This window comes from Castor canadensis, chromosome 4 (assembly GCF_047511655.1).
Source record: "Castor canadensis chromosome 4, mCasCan1.hap1v2, whole genome shotgun sequence".
Taxonomy (NCBI): Eukaryota; Metazoa; Chordata; class Mammalia; order Rodentia; family Castoridae; genus Castor; species Castor canadensis.
This window is the reverse complement of record NC_133389.1, coordinates 48,554,711-48,575,032: the sequence shown is the minus strand read 5'-3', so window position 1 is coordinate 48,575,032 and position 20,322 is coordinate 48,554,711. Positions and strand designations below refer to the sequence as shown.

The window sequence follows — 20,322 nt, the reverse complement described above, 5'->3', positions numbered from 1 at the left end:
ATTCCATGCTCCTTTCTCCCTTTAAGGCACTAGGCTCTTCACTACCACAAGAGCAAAGGGAAGAGATGAAGAGTATTTATCAGTAAAATTCACTTCCTCAATGGGACAGCGGTGTGAATCACCAAAAACTTCACCTTTTGCTTCATCTGACTCCCTCAACAGGTGTTTTGGCTTGCTTCTCTAGATGAGGAAATGAACATAAAGAAAGGTTCATATTTTCCAAAGTGATAGCCTACAAGTAGCATAGTAGGACTCAGGCTATGATTGCCTAAGACCAACTTCTCACAAAATCCCTCCCCAACCTTTCTGTCTGGACTGCCACTACTGAGGTTCAGCACCTCCTCATTTCTTGCCAGGGCAATCAACCTGCCAAAGCACTTTGCAATTATAGCTGCTTTATTTTTCTAAAACATAGAAACAACTAAGTGGTGGTATACACCTGTAATCCCAGCTACTTCAGAGGCAGAGATAGGAGGATCTTGGGCAAAAAGTTAGTGAGACCTTATCTGAAACACAAATTAAAAACAAAAGAGCTGGGGGCATGGCTCAAGTGGTCTAGTGCTTGTCAAGCAAGCATGAGGCCCTAAGTTCAAAAGTTCAAACCCTGGTACCAGGAAAACAAAAAGAAAAAGGAAAAAAAAAATCTTAGAAACAGTGGCACAGCAGCAACAAGCACACCCAGTGCCCACATATTGGGTTTTAAATACTGTTCTTCAATAAATAGAAGCAAGGCTCTCTGGAGAAATGGTGATTCCAGAGCTGAGACAGGGAAGATACAGGAAGATACAGCATGAGCCCAGAGCACCTCATCCTGCTGGAAAGTGGAGAAGTGCTGAAAACACACAAAGACATCTGCTCTCACAATGACAGGGGTATGTCAGCACAGCACAGCAGACAGCCCAGAAGAATTCCCCATGCCAGGACCATAATAATTAGAAAACCAAAATAAATAACACTAGGTTATAACTCAGAGAATACCCAAACAATCAAAGGAATATCCAGGGTAGACACTGAGACAAATAAATGACTGAATAAACAGGCAAGTGAGGGAAAAGAGATAAATCTTTCTTACAGAAGAATTTCTGATCATAAACATAAAGAGACTGAAAAAAATAGGAAATCACCATTAGAACTCCACTATAGTGACTGCTACAGGCAAGATCCACTGATGACTATTAAAATTAGAAGATGAAATGGTAAGGATAAATAAGATGCTTGCATAACCTCAAATTATCTCCTCTATAGCATTTATTAATTACAGTGGTGGTTTTAACTTATGTTCATCAATTCTTTGATAATTCTCACTTCAGAAAGTAGAGCTTAGTTCTTCTTCCTTTGGGTGTGGATTTGGTGTCTTTCTTCTAACAAATGGAGTAAAAAAGGGGAAAAGAATGATAGTAGAGTGGAGAAATCTGACAGAAAGCACCCTAACAAAGAGGTTAAGGTTAACATCATGTAATAAGTCAAGCTAACCTCATGTCTCCCATGATGCAAAGCACTGAGAGGACACTTTACCTCCCAAGCATCCATAATTCTAGTCTAACCATGAGATAATATCAGATGAAGCCAAATGGAGAGACATTCTACAAATACCTCACCCATACTCACTGGAAGTATCAAGGTAATGGGCGAGGAAAGTCTGAGGACTGTCACAGTTTGAAGAATAAGGAGATGTTTAACTAAATACTAAGTGGGAGCCTGAATTCCATTCTGGAACAGACAAAGAACATTGGTAGAGAAAATGGCAAAATGTGAATTCAATCTATAGCTTTGTTGTATAAAATAAACAAACAAGCAGGGCACAGTAGCTCATATCCTATTTGGGATGCTGAGATCAGGAGGATCAGAGTTCCAAGCCAGCCTTGTCAAAAAAGTTCAAAAGAACCCATCTCAACAGAAAAAGCTGGGAGTGGTGGCATCCACCTGTCATTCCAGCTATGTGGGGAAGCATAAATAGAGAATTGTGGTTAGGGCTGGCCTGGGAAAAAAGCAAGACTCTATCTCTAAAGTGACCAGAGCAAAAAGGGCTGGGTATGTGTTTCATGTGGTAGAACACCTGCCTAGCAAGCCCAAAGCCCTGAGTTCAAACCCCAATACTACCAAAAAAAGAAAAAAATCTTGCAATGTCTAAACAAGAAATACAAACTTCTGCATGGGACACACGGGATCCTTCTGAATATAGCTTAGTTCCCTTTTCCGCCTTCTCTCATCACCAACCACACATTGTCATTGTCTCCAGCCGTATAAAACTAAGAGCCTTGAGCCTGCACCAATCCCTCCTTCTTGTCTTCTCTCTTACTATTTTCTTATCTTATCCCTTTACCTGGAGAACCATCTCCCCTTCGCTCCATACATGCCTACTCATTTGTTTATCTGATAAATATATTTATAAGATCCAGTCCAAAAATTTCTCCCTCAATGTGTTTTTTTTGTGGCCATCTCCCATCCTAGTGGCCAGTGTTTCTCCCTTATCCCTCTCTCTTTCATTAATACCAGGACTCTCATTCCTGAATTTCTACCTGTAACATTTTAATGTATCTCTTTACATGACTATGACAAAAATTGTTGAGGGAAAAGCATCATGTCTTATAGTGTCAGAGTCTAATACACACTCTATATATATTGAGGGAATTAGCAAATTAATGAATGAGCAAGTAATGAATAAGCCTGCACTAAGTATCTATTGAATAGGAATGAGAGATGGGTAAATTCATCTCATCTCAGTTCTATAGACGTGTTTGAAGAAAAATTTTTCTCAAAAATTTTCAAAATGCTTTTTCAGGCACAGACATCAACTGTAAAAACTCTTGTTGAGTTCAGCAGACGTCTTGACATAGTGCCAAGGCTGCCACAAATGAGCCAGCCTCTCATTTGTCTGTGTTCATACTACCAGGGCTCAGAAATGACAATGTGTCCCGCCAGTCTGTCTGTCCATCAAAGAAGAACTGGTTTCCCATTTCTAAGTTTTTCCCATTATCTTAGAAAAAATGAAATCTTCTATTGTTGGCTAATTTCTTCCTAGAACATAAACAGAAGAGAGTGTGTCCAAATACACTAATCACTCAAATATCTAACTCAAGGGAAGTGTAATAAATCAGAACATTCTTCCACTTGGGTCCATCCGTTGACAATTACAAAGTTATCTCTTTTTTATTATATCTTTTTTTTTTAATGAATGCACCATATTTGTACATATTAATGGGATACAGTATAATAATTCAACACATGTATACAATGTTTAAGGGTCAACATAGGAAAATTAGCATTTTCCCCTTCTTATTTCTTTGGTTTGGAACTTTCACTCTTCTAATTTTTCATAATGTGTATAGGTTGTTGAAAACCATAGTCAGCCTACTGTGCTATAGAACACTAGAACTAATTCTTCCTATCTAACTGTATTTCATTACCCATTATCCAAACTCTATCCTTCCACACTCCCACTCCTCCTAGCCTTTAGTAATCGCTATTCTACTCTTTGATGTCAACATTTTTTGCTTCCACGTGTGACTGGGAACATGCACTATTTCTCTTTCTGTGCCCTACATTCATTTTTTAAAATATAATGCCTTCCAGTTCCATCCAATTTACTGCAAATGATAGAACTTCATCCTTTTTATAGTTCAGTAATATTCCATTGTGGATACACGTACAACATTCTCTTTGCTCATCTGCCAGTGGGCACCTTGATCATCTTGGCTGTGTAAATAGTGCTACAGTAAGCACAGGAATACAGGTATCTCGCTGTTATTTTATTTCCTTTGGATATATACTCAGAAGTGGGATAGCTAGATCATATGGTAGGTCTACTTTTAGTTTTTTGAGGAACTTCTATATTGTACAAATTTACACACCGTCTGTGGTATATAAAAGTTCCCCTTCTCCATATCCTCACTAGCATTTGTTATTTTCTTCGTCTCTTTGAGTATAACCAGTCTAACTGGAGTGAGATATCTCATTGTGGTTTTCATACACATTTCCATGATAACTAGTAAGATTGAGCATTTTTTCATATACTTATTGGCCATTTGTATATCTTCCTTTGAGAAATGTCTGTTCAGGTTATTTGCCCATTTTCAATTGGATGACTTATTTTTTGTTGTTGGTTTCTTTTTGTTGCTATTGTCTTTGTTACTTATATGTTCCAGATATTATTTCCTCATCAGAAGAATGACCTGAAAATATTTTCTGGGTTGTCTCTTCCTTTACCATGCAGAAGCTTCTTAGTTTGATACAATCCCTTTTGTCTAGTTTTTCTTTTATTATCTGGACTTTCAGAATCTTATACAAAATATCATTGCCTATACCAATATCTTCAAGTGTTTCTTCCGTTTTCTTCTACTAGTTTCATAGTTTAAGGTCATACTTTTAGATCTTTAATCCATTTTGACCAGCCAGCTGTTTGTGGATGGCGAGAGATAGAGGTCTACTTTTGTTTTTCTGCATATGGACATCCAGCTTTCCCTCAACCATCTATTGAAGAGGTTGTCCTTTCAATGTATGATTTTGGCACCTGTGTCAAAAATCAGTTAATTGTATACATGTGGATTTACTTCTGGATTCTCTATCCTGTTGCACTGATCTACATGGTCAATTTTCATGCCAGTACCAAAATATATGGTAGTGTGTCATGAGATTGGGTATTGTTATGTTTCCAGTTCTGTTCTTCTTGCTCAAGATTGCTCTATTGGGGGACTTTTATACTTCTATATGACTGTTAGGATTGTTTTTTCTATTTCTATGAAGAATAACATTGGTGGGGCTGGGTATGTAGATCAGTGGTACAGCACTTGTCTAACATGTATAAGGCCCTGGGTTCAATCCCCAGCACCACACACACGCACAAAGGAATGACGTTAGCATTTTGATGGACATTTATTTCAACCTACAAATAAGTTTGAACACCATGGACATTTTAACAATATTAATTCTTACAACCTATGAACATAAGAAGACTTTCCATTTTTTTTGTGCATGTCTTCTTAAATTTCTTTCATCCAGATTTTATAATTTTAATTGTATAGGTCATTCACTTCCTTGGTGACACTTATTCCTAGGTTTTTCTGCTTTGTTTTGTTTATTTTGTTGGAAATAGAATTTCTTTCTTGATTTCATTCTCAGCAAGTTCATTATGAGCACATAAAAGTGCTACAGGTTCTATATGTTGCTTTTATATCCTGTAACTTTATTGAATCTATCAGTTCTAATGGACTTTTGGTGTAGTTTTCAGGTTTTTCTATACATAGAATCATGTCATTTGCAAACAGGGATCATTTGACTTCCTCCTTTCCTATCTGGATTCTGTCTATTTCTTTCTCTTGCCTAATCACTCTGGCTAAGACTTCCAGTACTAAGCTGAACAAGAGCGATGAAAATGTCTTGCTCCAGATCTTAGAAAAAGATCTTTCAGCTTTTCCTGTTCAGTATAATATTTACTATGAGTTTGCGATAGCCTTTATTTATGTTGACATATTTTCCTTCTATATATATAATTTATTGAGAGTTTTTATCAGGAAGACATGTTGAATTTGGTTGATTGCTTTTTCTGCATCTATTCAGGTGGTCATATGGCTTTTGCATTCCATTTGGCTGATGTGATGTATTATGTTTATCATAACATGTATAGTTTTTGGCAATACTGGGGTTTGAACTCAGGGTCTTAAGCTTGCTAGGCAGGGGCTCTACAACTTGAGCCACACCTTTTTCTGCTTTAGTTATTTTTCAGGTAGGGTCTTGCATTTTTGCCCTGGGTCAGCCTCAGACCATGATATTCCTACCTACATCCTCCCACATAGCTGAGATCATAGACATGCATGCTGCCACACCCAGCTTACTGATTGAGATGAGGTCTTGCTAGCTTTTGGCTCCATTAGACTCAAAATTTGATCTTCCTGAATAACTGGGATTATAGGTATAAGCCACCATACCTGGCCTTAATTTGTGTATGTTGAACCATCCTTTCATCTCTAGGATAAATGCTTTCTGTCATGCTGTATGATATTTTTGATGTGTGGTGGGATTTGATTTGCTGGTATTTTGCTGAGAGTTTTTGCATCTTTGTTGATTAGAAATATTGGTAAAGAGTTTTCTTTTTACTTTCTTTCTTTCTTTTTTTTTGTTTTTGTATCCTTATCTGATATTAGTATTAGAGTAATACTGGCTTGATAGAATAAGTTTGGAAGAGTTCCCTCTCTTTTAATTTTTTGGAATAGCTTAGAAAGAATTAACATTAGTTCTTATTTAAAAGTTTGGTAGAGGGGCTGGTGGAATGGCTCAAGTGGTACAGCACCTGCCTAGCAAGTGTGAGGGCCTGAGTTCAAACCCAAGCACTGCAAAAAAAAAAAAAAGTTTGGTATAACGCAGCAGTGAAGACATCTTGTCTTGTTCTAGGCTTTCTTGGTTAAGGAAATTCATTTGTGATTCAGTCTCATTACTTGTTTTTGGTCTATTTAGTTTTCTGTGTCCTCGTGGTTTAATTTTGGTAAGTCATAATTATCCAGAGATGAATTACTTCTAGATTTTCAAGCTTGTTGATACAGAGTTGCTCATAAGAGTCCCTAACAATCCTTTTGTATTTCTGTGCTTTAAGTTGGAATGTCTCCTTTTTCATCTCTAATTTTGTTTGGTCCTCTCTCTTTTTTCTTTGGTTATTCCAGTTAAAGGCTTATTGATTTTATCTTTTTCAAAAAAAAATCAACTCTTCATTTCATTGATCTTTTGTATACTTTTAGTTTCTATTTCATTTATTTCTGTGCTGATCTTTTATTATTTTATTTCTTCTGCTGACTTTGAGTTATTTATTTGAAACCTTTTTCTTTTTTTGACATAGATGCTTATTGCTATAAGCTCCCTTCTTAATACTGTTGTTTGTATCCCATAGGTTTTGGCATATTGTGTTTCCATTTTCACTTGTAAGAAATTCTTTAATCTCACCTTTGATTTCCTTGATGACCCACTGTTTGTTCAAGAGTATATTATTTACTTTTGTGTGCACAATTTCTTCTTGTTGATTTCTAGTTTTATTCCATTGTGATCAGAGAAGATAACATGATATGATTTTTATTTTTCTTGGGTTTTTTGACTTGTTATGTGGCCTGACATATGGTCTACCCTAGAGAATGTTCCATGTGTCAATGAGAAGAATATGTATTCTTAAGCTTTTAGATAAAATATTCTGTAAATGTCAGTTAGGTCCATTTGACACGTAGTATAATTTAACTCCAATGTTTATTTGTTAATTATTTTGGTCTGGATGATTTTTCCTTTGGTGAAAGTGGTGTTGAAGTCCTCAATTATTACTGTGTTCGAGTCTATCTATACCTTTAGATCTAACAATGTCTGCTTTATATAATTGTGAGCCCCAGCACATATATTTATGTTTATTCCTCTTATTGAATAGATTGCTTAATTATCATATAATGACCATCTTTGTCTCTTTTTACAGTTTTTTACTTAAAGTCTATTTTATCTACTACTCACTTTTGGTTTCCATCAAATGGAATAACTTTTTCCATTCTTATACTCTGTTTGTGTATGTAAACTAGTGAAGAAAGTTCCTTGTAGGCAGCATGTCATTGGTTCTTGTTTTTAAAACATTCAGTCAGTCTAAGTCTTTTAATTGGGGGAAGTTAAGCCATTTTCATTAAAGGTAATTATGGATTTGTAGACTTACTTCTGTTATTTTGCTAATTTTCTGTTGTTTTTGTACATCCTTTGTTTCTTTCTCATCTCGTTTATCTTTGTGATTTGGTGGCTCACTGTATTAACAAGGTTTAATTTATTTTTATTTTTGTCTCATATATCTATACTTCTAATGGATTTTATACTTTCATGTGTTTTCACAATAGTAATCTTGCTTTCACTATTAGATGCTAAGAATTTTTTGTAATTCTGATCTGGTGGTGATGAATTCCCTCAGCTTTTGCTTGTCTTGAAAAGGCTTTACTTATTCTTCATGACTGAAGCATAGCTATGATGGATATAGTATTCCTGATTAGCAGGGTTGGTTTTTTTTTTTTTTCACTTTCAGGACTTTGAATATGTCATCTCATTCTTTCTTGACCTATAAGATTTCTGCTAAGAAATCTACTATTACGTTAATAGGAGTTCCCTTAAGTGTGACTTAGGTGCTGGTTTTAGAATCTTTTTGTCTCAGACTCTTAGACTATATCATGTTGCAGAGAAGACCTTGTCTGGTCAAATCTGTTTGGAATCCTTTTGGCCTCCTGAATCTGGATGTCTATATCTTTCCCGAGATTTGGGAATTTTTCAGTTATTTAACAAATATGTTTCTATGCCTATTTTCTTCTCTTCTAAAGCATCCGTAATTCAAATGCTCATTTGCTTGATGGTGTCCCATAAGTTTTACAAGTTTTCTCTTTTCCTGCCTTTAATTTTCTGGGTTATTTCAAAAGATCTGTCCACAAGTTCAGAAATGTCCACAAGTTCAGAAATCTTTTCTTTTGCTTAATCTAGTCTCTAGTCTGTTTAAGCTTTTGACTGTATTTTTATTTGACTCTTGTGTCTAGTTTATACCAAATAACAATAAGAAAGCAAAAATGTTATGACTATTTTTTGCCAGTCCACTCCTAAGCCTTCAAGTTGGTTTTCAATCTCTTCATCAAAGATTGCTGCATTTGAAGTAAAGGCAGAGGAAGGTTCAGACAGTTAGACTGAGCTTTGGCGACTTTCTAAAGACTTCTATTCCAATCGCACCAACAACTCAGCTGGCCACTTTCTTCATCATCAGAGCCATCAAAGATGCCATCAAGTATGTCAATGATCATTTCTTCAGTCATTCCCACATTTTCTTTTAGAAAATTCTGCATTACTTATTACGCCTGTTGTGCATCTGTCTTCTTCTTCACTTCTCGCATTATTTTTGCTGTGGCAGACACTACTCCAGCCATCTTCGTCTGGAAATTCATCAAATTTATTTATGTGAAAATAGAAGTAACTTTTTGAACTTAGAGCAAAAGTCCTTGATTTGTTTCTATATTTGTACAAGCTGCTTAGGTAAAAGTCTGCAAGCTTCTTCATTGTCAGCCTCAGTCATTTTCCTAAGTTCTAATTCCAACTGTTTTCTTATTTCTCTAAAGCTGCTAAGTAACTAAATGTGGCCCACCAAATTCTGTTCCTTTACTACATCTTTCATTTTTTTCTTAAAGATAAGTACCATGGTCTGGGAACACACCTGAGCCACCCAGTTCATTCCAGTCCAGCCTGAGACCAGGAAGGTTCACAGTGGCAGAATGAACGGGCAGGAAGAAGAGAGCCATAAAGTTACCTCTTAACTCACGAACTCTTTTGAACCAATCTCTCTGCACTGAAACTTCCAGATTATTATGCCTTTGACTTCTGATGTTTTTCCAAATAGAAAATGCATATGAAATAGGATGTTTTTCTCATACAATCATTCCTTTTCATCTTAGTCCCCAAGTTTCAATAGTTGCAAAGAGAATTTTAAGAAAAATATCTGCTAAAGGAGTTGAGAGATAGAAAAGTCTAAAGAGAAGGTGAGTCTTCAAGTTAGCTTTGACGAACAAAAAGTCTTAAAACTGGTAGTGGTAAGGATAAAAGCTAAATCCCTGCAGAAATTGCTTCGGTGAGGATGGAGACATTAACTTAAATGAATGTATTACTGTACGTATCCATCTCCCCTGTTCCTAAAAAATGTATTTTCCCAGCTACCTTCATGCCTCCAGACCTCCTAACACACCCACCCTAACATTTCTAACCCTGGTTATTTCAATGGAAATGAAAGTTCTTTTGAGATACTTACTAGTTGAAAAGGGATTTAAAAATCATCTTTTAAGTAGAGAAGCATTGCTCTAAATGCACTGAGAAAGCCAGAAGCTTCCAAGAGAGAGACTTTCCAAAGGACATTTGCTCTAAAAATTATATAATCTGGGCATGTAAGGATGAAAATAAATCCCAGGCACATTCGCCTCTTGTCCTTCCTCAGACAAGGGCATTGCCAAAGCGCTCAGCCACCATTTCTCTATCTTCGAAGTTAGGATAAAAATATAAACATTACTCCACTAAGAATTGTGCTTGTTTAAAAGAAAAGGAACCAGGGAAATGGTGTAAGTACAGAAAAGAGAGAATGCATATTTGGAAACTGTCGAACATTATTAGATTGGGGGGAAGGAGAAATGATGTCATCTAAACACTGAAAGAAGGAGCTGGAAATTAAGAAAGCCCTAAGTATGGCCCTAGTCTCTTCTCCACATTTGGGCCAAAGCTAGAGTTGGAACAAATTGCTGGAAACTGCTTAGCCTTTACATGCCTTGGGATATTGTGAAGCCTCCCTAAAACCTGATTTCCTGGCTCTTTAAGTGGCAGGCAGCTCCAGTAGAGACATCACTTGCATTCACTGGTTTTCGTTTTCTTAACAGAACACTGTAACGACATAGGTGGCAATAATTTGTACTACTGTGACATTCAAGATGCTCCACAGACACCATCTTTACTCAGCTATCTCTCTGTGATTTTTGCTCTGCATTTTGGTACAGATGGTACTATCTATTGGCTTCAATGTATTTACTATCATCAAAAGACCTCCTCCTTTAGACAGAAATGTTACCATTGCTATTTTAAATGTTTCAAAGTAAAATATTGTTCTGAAATATAAGAAAGAACTAAAATTAATTTTGAGGCAGGTTGACATACCTGAGGTTTTTTTCTGAAATGGGACATCACAATTCAAGATAAATATAAATTTATTGTTTGATGGGCAACCAAGCTTTCCATCCCTATACAGGCTCTTCTTCTTATGTGTAGGCCTTGGCCTTTCCTGCCTTTCATAGGGAGGTCTATGATGTCCCTCACTTCCAGACTCAGTTCCATCCCAATTCCTTAGTCAATTACGTCTAAGGTCAAAAGTATGTCAAGTATCTCAGCCCACCCTGAGCATGCTCCAGACTCACCTGACTAATTATAGGCCTAGTCATGCCTGCTGGGTTCACACATTCTTCCCGAGCTCCCTGGCTGTCCTTTAATTCCAAGATACCCTTGGGGTTGGTGTTATGTGCATTATGGTTGTGCATCAAGTCCCCCTACACACCTTCCATAGGTCCTATCCATAAGTCCCACCATTCTGCCAAGTTCCCTTGCCTAGGTACCCAGACAGAATGAACAAAAATGGCTCAACAATGACTACTGAGAACATGTGACCAATATCCACAGGGCCTCTCCATGTCTTGAAATTGTGTCAATCCTCCAGGACCTTCTCCAGATTCTAGAAGGGAGAGCCCTGAAATAATTAAATTTCCTACCAACTAAGTAAGACAGGAATTCTAAAGGAATTATACTTAGAAAATAAAATAAGTAATTTTACATGCTCCTCTGAATTTGGGGCTACCAAGTCCATTGTCAGTATCCTTTCTCCTGGGACTGGCTGACACTTCTACCTGTTGACTGGCATTTTATTTTCAATGGACATAACTTCCAGGTAACAAGCAATGCCACAACTGACTCCTGTATTTGAGCAGCCACCCTCAGTAGCTGCTCCTGAGTCCACAAACTGACCAAAGCACTTTCTGTGGCATCCACCCATCATAGTAGGGTCAGTACAAACCTTTCATCACTTGACATTCTCCTAAATGTCCAGGAAAGTCTTTCCTAACCAATAGATAGGTGAATAGACACAGGGAAATGTATTTTGGCCAAATAGCATTCACTGACCCATCAGAGAAAGATGAAGGAGCAACAGTTTTAAAAGCACTGCCTTTGATACATACAGTTCAATGCAAGCTCAATTCATCCTCCCTACCCAGAAACTGAGACGGGACAGCCCAGGCTCAAGCCACTGATGACAATTGGGAAGGATACATAGCATTCATCTGGGCACTGTTCCTCCAAAGTAATCCCTTCTGTGCATAATTCTGGAACACTCATAAGTAAAATTCATGGCTGTACTTAAAAACTAAACAATGCCTGCTATTTAATAAGGTGTGTCAATTATGCAGTAATCCATTAAAAAAACAGACTTCCATGAGGGGAAAATTAGTGTAGAATCCTAATTGAGAATGTCAGGAATAAACACCTAACAATGGGATCAGGGGCCTTCCTAACCCACTCTGTACTCTCCCAGGGCTTAGGGAAAAGTTAGGGAGGAATGTCTCCATGTCAAGCTGCTGATTATGGTTTTTGTAGAACATAAGCCATATGTTTCCAGAACATATTTTCTAGAAAAATAAGTGTGGCAATGAACAGATGATATGTAGAAAACGGGTCCAGATTTAACAAAAATAATGAAAAAATCAGTTACCTCCCTTTCCTGTCCTTTGTTTTGCATGAGAGTCCTGTGGTTGGGTAAGAGATCATGATAGCCTGAGATCAGTAAGGTTCTGCCTCCTTTCTTCTCTCATCAGCAGTTCTATTCATAAGTAGCACTATAGAGCCAAAGCAGAGACTGGGGAGAGAATACATCATAATTATTTTAATTTCTTTTATGTATGTGTATATATAATATGTGTATATATGCATCAAGAGGACATATATGTATTTATATATATACATTGCCATGAGCTCATTGTTAGAAAGCTCATTTGCTTTTCTAGAATAAATCACCCCAATTTTCAAGTATCTCTCAGAATGATGACTTTCAAAATTCTAAGTCAATATTTTATGGCCCTGGCACTCACTTATCAATTAATGTCTATTGTGCATATATTACATGACATATCCTATCCTAGGCTAAAGACATGACAGGGACCTACAGAAATCCTAGTTGTAGGGAGTCGTCCCAGTAGACTAGAAAAACCCAACATTGAACAAGTATAACATCTGCAAGAAGGGTACAGGGTCCCCAGCCTAAGTAAATTCTTCATATCTAAGTGAAATTCATTCTGTATTATTCAAGACAATATTTTTTTACATAAATAAAGAAGAGACAATTGTCTCCTTAAAAAACCCATCATAAAATGGCTATACTCACAAAATCTTCTCTTATTCTTTCTTCTCTTGATTAAACAGCTCCACTTCCTTGGACATTTCCTCACAGGACTTATTTCCTTGCCTGTAATAATAACTTTTTCCTGCATTGGTGCAGACTTTGCCATTCACAAGGTACACTCTGTGGTTTACAGGCTCTTCCGCCTCATTATCACACCCGGAGCCGCACAACAGCACCCCAAGGAAGGTAATGCATGGCTCTGCTGAGAATGCCCAAGGCACTGTTCTAGGCGACCAGGGCATCTGAGCCAATTTACACTTATCCTCTTGAAAATGTTTCCCAGTTTTGTAGAGCCATTTTTCCAATGAGTCAAGGCCATATTGAACTTCATTTCTTTCTTTCAAAGTGGTTATAACCTCTCCTAATTTAGTGCAAGCTGCAAATTTCATGAGCAGACTCAATTCCTTCATCCAGGCATCAATATAGTTATTGAGTAGAATAGATCCTGACCTTAATACCTCTGGGACAACACTCAATATGTCCCCCCAGATTGATGTAGCCATTGATATCCCATCGAGGTGAAGTTTTCCAGCATCTCACAGAAATATAGGTAAGAAAATACTTCTCTGCCATACCAAAGACAATGCCGGACTTTAAAAAATGAAATTTTAACTAAAATTGAAATAGATCTCATCGGTCAATTCCCCTGGTCATCATAGTCTCTCCCAGTCATGGGAGGATATTAAATTGGCCTGGCGATATTTGCTCTTTAAAAGCTTTACTGGTTGCTACTTAGTATTTTATGTCCTTTCAGGTGCAATCCAATCGATTATCTGATGATTTATTCCAAGATCTTCCCAGGTATCGATGTTACGCTCACAGGTCTGAAATTTCCAGGGTCATCCTGTCTCTCTCTCAAAAATGAGCACCTCATTTACTCTTTTGCAATCCTTAGGGACTTCTCCAATCCTCTGTGATTTGGGGAAAAACATTGGCTAATAGTTCTAAGATGAAAGTTGAAAATTCATTCAGTATCCAACAGGGCAAGCCATCAAGTCCTGCTGACTCAAACGTATTAGGTTTTTCTAAGTTTTCTAACTATGTCGTCCCTTTGGCCTTCTATTCGCTTATTACAGCTGGGATGTATTTCAGGTAGCAATTGATAGTGAGATTATCTTCCCCCTGAGGGAAGGGGAGTGAAGAAGATATTGTAAAAAATAAAATAAATAAAATAAAAAGATGTATCTTCTTACTTGCTCTTTTGCTTTCACATCTCTGGAAGACACAAAACCATGTATCTGAATCTCATTTTCTTTTCCTCTTCTACGCCACATTAAAAGACTTCATTTCCCAGCCTCCCTTGCAGTTAAACATGAATCACATGATTGGATTTAGGCCAATCAAATGATGGAAAGCATGCCGTACACACTTGTCCAGCTGGAACACAAAACTCTTAGCATGAGTCTCTTTTCCTTTGGTTATAACCACGGGTGTAGTCTATTGATGAGAGAGCAATACAAGAGGAAAAGAGATTGGGCAACTAAGTGACCACTCAGAAGGACTTCCCAGGTGAGTTGCCTAACCTGTGTTAAGACTGTGACTTAAAAAAAAGATGCCACTAGCCATGGTGGTGCATACCTATAATCCCAGAATTCAGGAGGTTGTGGCAGGAACATCAAGAATTTGAAGCCAGCCTGGGGGACATAGCTAGATGAGAGAGAGAGAGAGAGAGAGAGAGAGAGAGAGAGAGAGAGAGAGAGAGGAGAGAGAGAGAGAGGAGAGAGAGAGAGAGAGAGGAGAGAGAGAGAGAGGAGAGAGAGAGAGAGGAGTCCTTTTTTACATTCATGAAATATTTAAAGAACATCTTTTCTTATTTCCAGTTGTTTCCTAGGTATGTATTTTTACTTTAACCTTGTCAGCCATACTATTTTATATACTTATGTAAATTGTTATTTCATTTTGAGGAGACCTTGCCAAAGGACCTTAATCCATCATGTGCTACATTAAAAAAAAGCTGATGAAATCAAATTTTTTAAGTTAGAAGGAATTACAATGGGTTAGATATCTATATGTGAGTGTGTTTGATTTGAAAAGGTACTGTAAAGTTATTTACTATAAAGAAAAATATAGTAAATACTCAGGTACCCATCACCCAAAGTTTTAAAAAATGTTCACATCTTTTAATGTATACAAGACATAAGCTTAAGACAGGCCCTTTTGTTTCCCTGCCTAAACTCACTTCCTTTGTTCCCACCTCAGAGAAAATTAGTCTGCCTGTTTATACCTAAACTACATCTACATATGACCATAAACATTGTGTCATATTGTGTTGTGTGTTTTTAGCTTGTATAAATGGTGTTGTATGTATCTCTACATAACTTGATTAATTTCATTTAAAATTATATTTTGAGATATACTCAATCTTATAAATACCTATAGATACTAAAGATACATCTTTAACTGCTATATGGTGTTAATCCATTAATCACTATAACCAGAAATTATCCATTTCTCCATTCCTTAACAGAAATTCAGGTTATTTACAATTTATCACCATTACGGTAATGAGAGTTGATCTCCAAAGTGGTTACAAATTGTGCTTGACTTGTACTTTTTTGATTTTATGATGATATGGAAGCAGCATCCCTCAAATTTCATACTTCCAGCTTTCCCTCAGCTAGCAGGCAGTCACAACAAACCACAGCTCCCAGTCAGCCTTATGATTGTGAGGGAAACATCTGACACTCTACAGGGTACTGTTTTGCTAAGGTGGAGCATTCCATAGGTTAGGTTGTTAAGTGCATTTTCAACTTCTGATATTGCCAACTTAAGATGGATTTGTCCAGACATGATCCTATCACAAGTCAGGGTGCATATCTGCACAGTGTTGCTTTTCCTCCAGTTGTATATAAATGTTCTAATGTCACTGTTCCTTTACGAACTTTTGGTATAGTTGAGACCATTTTGTTCTTGCCAATGTTCTAGATCTTAGTTGAGAATTCAGTCTGTTCAGTCATTGTGAGTATTTAGTGACTGAAAGATTCTTCTAAAGATGTTATACATGTTATTTATATGAATTTTTAGATATCTTATAGTTTTACCAATAATATAAAAGCAATATTGTGCTTTTTGCTAATTGACTTTGCTAATTGACTTTGTGGTATTTGAAAATACTATTGATTTTGTACACTTACTAATTTTCTAAAAGGAAATAAAGTTTAGAACAAACAACCTGAGAAGCCCTAGGAAAGGTTTTTTTGGGGGGGTTGCTGTTGTTTGGATATGGTTTGTTCCCCAAAGGTTCAAGTGCTGGAAGCTTGGTCCTCAATATAATAGTGTTGAGGCAGTTGGCGCTTCCTTTAAGGGGTGTTTGGGGTCATGAGGGATCCATCCTCATGGATGAATTTCTTTTCTTCATAGACTGGGTTAGCTCTTTGAGCCTGGGTTACATACGGGAGGACTTGGTTACTTGCCATAAAGATGGACTGTTATAAAGCAGACTCAGCTTCCTCAGCTCACTCTCTCTTGCTTCCTCTTTCACCATGTGATCCTTTTCCACACACACTCTTCCCACAACATGGTGTGATGGCACTTATCAGATGCCAATGCCCCACTGTTTGAACTTCCCACCACCGTAATCATGAGCCAAATTAACTTCTTTTCTTTATATCGTATCTATCTTCATGTATTCTGTTATGGTAACACAACATGGACTAAAACATGGGTGTATAGGTGACTTTGTTTAAGGTCCCACTGATAATAAATGGCAGAAGCAGGATTTGAACCCAGGCCTCTCTAACTCCAGTCAGTGTTTTTCCCATTACAACAATGTACCTATCTTTCCATATCTCCTGGAAGGTCCTTGAGGACAGGGACAGAATGACTTTTGATTCCTTGTACTTTCATAATAAATAACTCAGTGCCTGACATGTTAGGGCATCAGAAAATATTGAGTGAGTGAATGATGAGTGAGTAGATGAATGGCTCACTCATTTCTTTAATACATACTACATTGGAATTCCACCCCAATCTGTTGAAGCAAAAAAATAGGACAAACCATTTTTGTAACTTTCTGACACACATTCTCTATCAATTAGGCAAATGTGTTAGGTCAAGTTCCCCAGAAGCAGAGCCTGAGGTAAGAATTTGGTCCCTATGATTTATAGAGGGAATACCATACATCATCACTTGGGAAGCACCTCAGGGTATATAGAAAACAGAGTATGGAAGGTGGGGTGGTCAAGCCAAGCAAGAACGTGGATCAAATCCCTTCCTCCTTTAGCCTGATTCAGGAAGAGTCTAAAATACAATACACCCATCAGAGTCATCTCTACCGTGAGGCCATCCATCATCATCTACAGCCTTCCCACACAAAAGGAGGCAGATCCCACAGGCTTCTCAGGAAGGATCATCCTCCTGAGAAGGGGACAGTGATGAGTTAGCAGCCACCACACAGCAGCTGAGGGTGGGAAATCTCTGGGCAGGGCCAACAGCACCTTGTACAGCAAGATTTTAATTGAAAATGATTTTTAAAAATGACACTCATGTTCATTTCCAAAGAGCAGAAAACCCAATTGTATGTCAGTGGTTTGTCTTGACTGTGAATATGTAAAACTGTCTCAAACCTCTACCTCTGCTAGTGAAATGAGACATACACCATCCTAAATATGTTCCAATCATTTAATTTCATCATTAAGTTTTCTCTTTAAACTTTTTTTTAAACTCCTCAGATAACAACTCCTTAACCTTCTGGACATATTGCCAAAGCCTTCAGCAAAAAAAAAAAAAAAATTAGATACCAGGGAGAAGCATGTGTGTGTGTATGTGTCCCCAAATCAAAACATGCAAATATATCAAAGTTGCATGAACAGTTAATTAGACAGAGTGATCCTTTTACAAATAATGTTTTATTTTATATTTAAGACTATTCCAAAAAGTTAAATCAAATTATTCTTCTAGCCCAGAATACTACCCAGCAATAAACTCTATTTTTTAAACACAGCTATTAAGAAAGATTCAAGGGGGAAAATGTGTTATTTTGATAACTGACAGATATGAGGCATTGATGTTTTCTAGGAACACCATTTGAACAATGGCAGAATTGTAGAATTTAGACAATGCATCTCCCTTTGGTCAACTTCTTTATTGACCCTGAGTGACTGATTGGTTGAATCTCTGTACTGAAGAGCAAGGGTTGGAGCATTGCCACTGCATACCATCCTCCAAAGCCACAAGCCAACACCCACTATACCCAATTATCATTATGCTTTCACCATTTCCAGGATGACACCAATTAAACAGGATTTCTTTTTTTTATTTTATCTTCTGGTGTTCTCTCTCTCTCTCTCTCACCTGTTAATTTTTTCCTCAGGAAAACTTTCCCAAAAACTCACAAAATGTTCCAAACCTCAGCACAGGTTTCCACCCTGAGAGTTTGTTATTCATGAGCCAGGCCTTTTGAAGTCTGACTTCTCAGGATTGATGCTTTGTCTTTAAACAGTGAGCGTGAGCATGGCTCAGTCTCTGACAGTCACTTAGGAATAATGCAGACATTTGTGTCTGGGCAAGGTCTCCCCTACACAGGGAACCTTTTGTAAATATTAGTTACTAGAACCGTAGCACTAATAGATATAGTTAATAATTACCACACTGTGCCAAAACTGCACGGTTTGCTCCCTGATTACAATATTAAATTGCTATTGAGCTGCAGTATTCGCTTCAGGCAATACTAGCAAGAACCCCCCAAAGACACTGGCTGGCCTCGCCATACAAAAATGGAAAATGTTCAGTTTCACACAATGCTCAGGCAGCAGTGGGCTTTGCCAGAAAACAAACACAAAACTCAAACAATAGAAGGAAAGTTTTATCAGAGCTGAAGTGTCCTTTCACTTGGGAACTGTCATCTCTCAAAAAGAAAAACACACACGCACTTGATAGTGACTCAGGAGGCAAGCCATTACTATGGGCAGTGACTCACGGTGCAGATAGAGAATTCTGCACAGCCAGAGCTGGAAGGCTTTGTTTTATTTGCATCCGATTACGTCTAGAGATAGGCTAAGCCAGCTCTGAAAAGTTGAGGGCCCCTCAGAATGCGAACAGGCTTCTCTCCCTGTGAGCAGGAGGGAATATTCTTTTCCCATACACCCTCTCCTCTCTGCTTGACAGGTCAAGTGGCCTGGACAATAGGGCAAAGCTACTGAGAGGAGAACAGCAATTTAATTGAGAGGTGTCATTAGCTCCAGGACAGCACATTCAAAAGCAGACACAATGGGGGCACTTGTCATATGCAGCACACACCAATCCACCCCTCATCCACCCACATACTGCCATCCCACCTCCATAGCTGCAATTTCACTTTGCGGTGGGCAAATGAGTACTTAGCAATCAATTTGCACATACTGCCGCCCAGCCTGTGCAAACAGGAGGCCGGTTTGCCTTCCTCAGGGATACAGAACAAGACAAGGGTCCGCCTACTACTGAGTCTGAACTCAATAGATGCTGCTTTTACAGGAAATTGAAGCTCCAGAATGTAGCCGTACAGGGAGAAAAAGCACAGTGGCTATTAGGTGACTAATTAGGAGAGATTCAGCAAGAAGGATGCACTTGTGCCTTGACCTTTCAGGCCAGGCAAACCAGTAAATAGCCAGCAAAACGCTTTTGTGCAGATGAGGTTACATTGGGAGTCATCGGCAGCCCTCTGAGCAACTGCGTGGTCTGTGGCCTGTGCAGACAGACACAGTAATGGACATTCCTGGCATGGAGGAGACAGTAAATGGCTGCTTCTTTTCTTTCCCCAGGTGAATGCAGTCCATCCACCTGCTCTAGATTACCAAGGTGCTCTGATGGATTCATCCCACAGGCCAGGACAATCTGGTGTGAGCGAGGAGCTCAACAGACAATTCAAGTCACTGTTACCTGTAACATGCTCAGGAAAAATGGAGGCTGCTTATTCTGCAACATCTGAGAAGAGCCCAGGTACATCCACTCTTAGCAAATTTGACAGTTATTAAACATAAAGGACTCAAGATTTTTTAAAAGTCTTTCCCTTTTTGTTTATTTTTAATTGACACAATAATTGTACATATTAAGAGAATATGGTGTGATAGTTTGATAAATGTATAAAATATATAGTGATCAAATCAAGAAAATGAGCACTTCCACTTCCTTAAATATTCATTATTCTTTTGTGGTGAGAGACTCTAATTCCTCTATTCTGGTTCTTTATAAAGCATACGATAATTGTTGCAAACTGTAGCCACTTCACTGTGCTGGAGAACAAGAACTTGTTTTAACTGTGTTTTGGTACCTATTATCCAAACTCCATTCTCTTTATTTCCTAAACTATACTTGTCCACTGTAAATTCTTTCTCACATATGAGTCTACATCTTATGCATTCCTTAAGAATAGATAAGTTTTTTACTCATTT

At 37.8% G+C, this 20,322-nt stretch overlaps 1 pseudogene; it reads right to left on the bottom strand.

The window, feature by feature from the left end:
• Positions 1-8,526: 8,526 nt before the first annotated feature.
• On the bottom strand, positions 8,527-11,045 carry LOC109699258 (charged multivesicular body protein 2b pseudogene; annotated as a pseudogene).
• Positions 11,046-20,322: the final 9,277 nt, after the last annotated feature.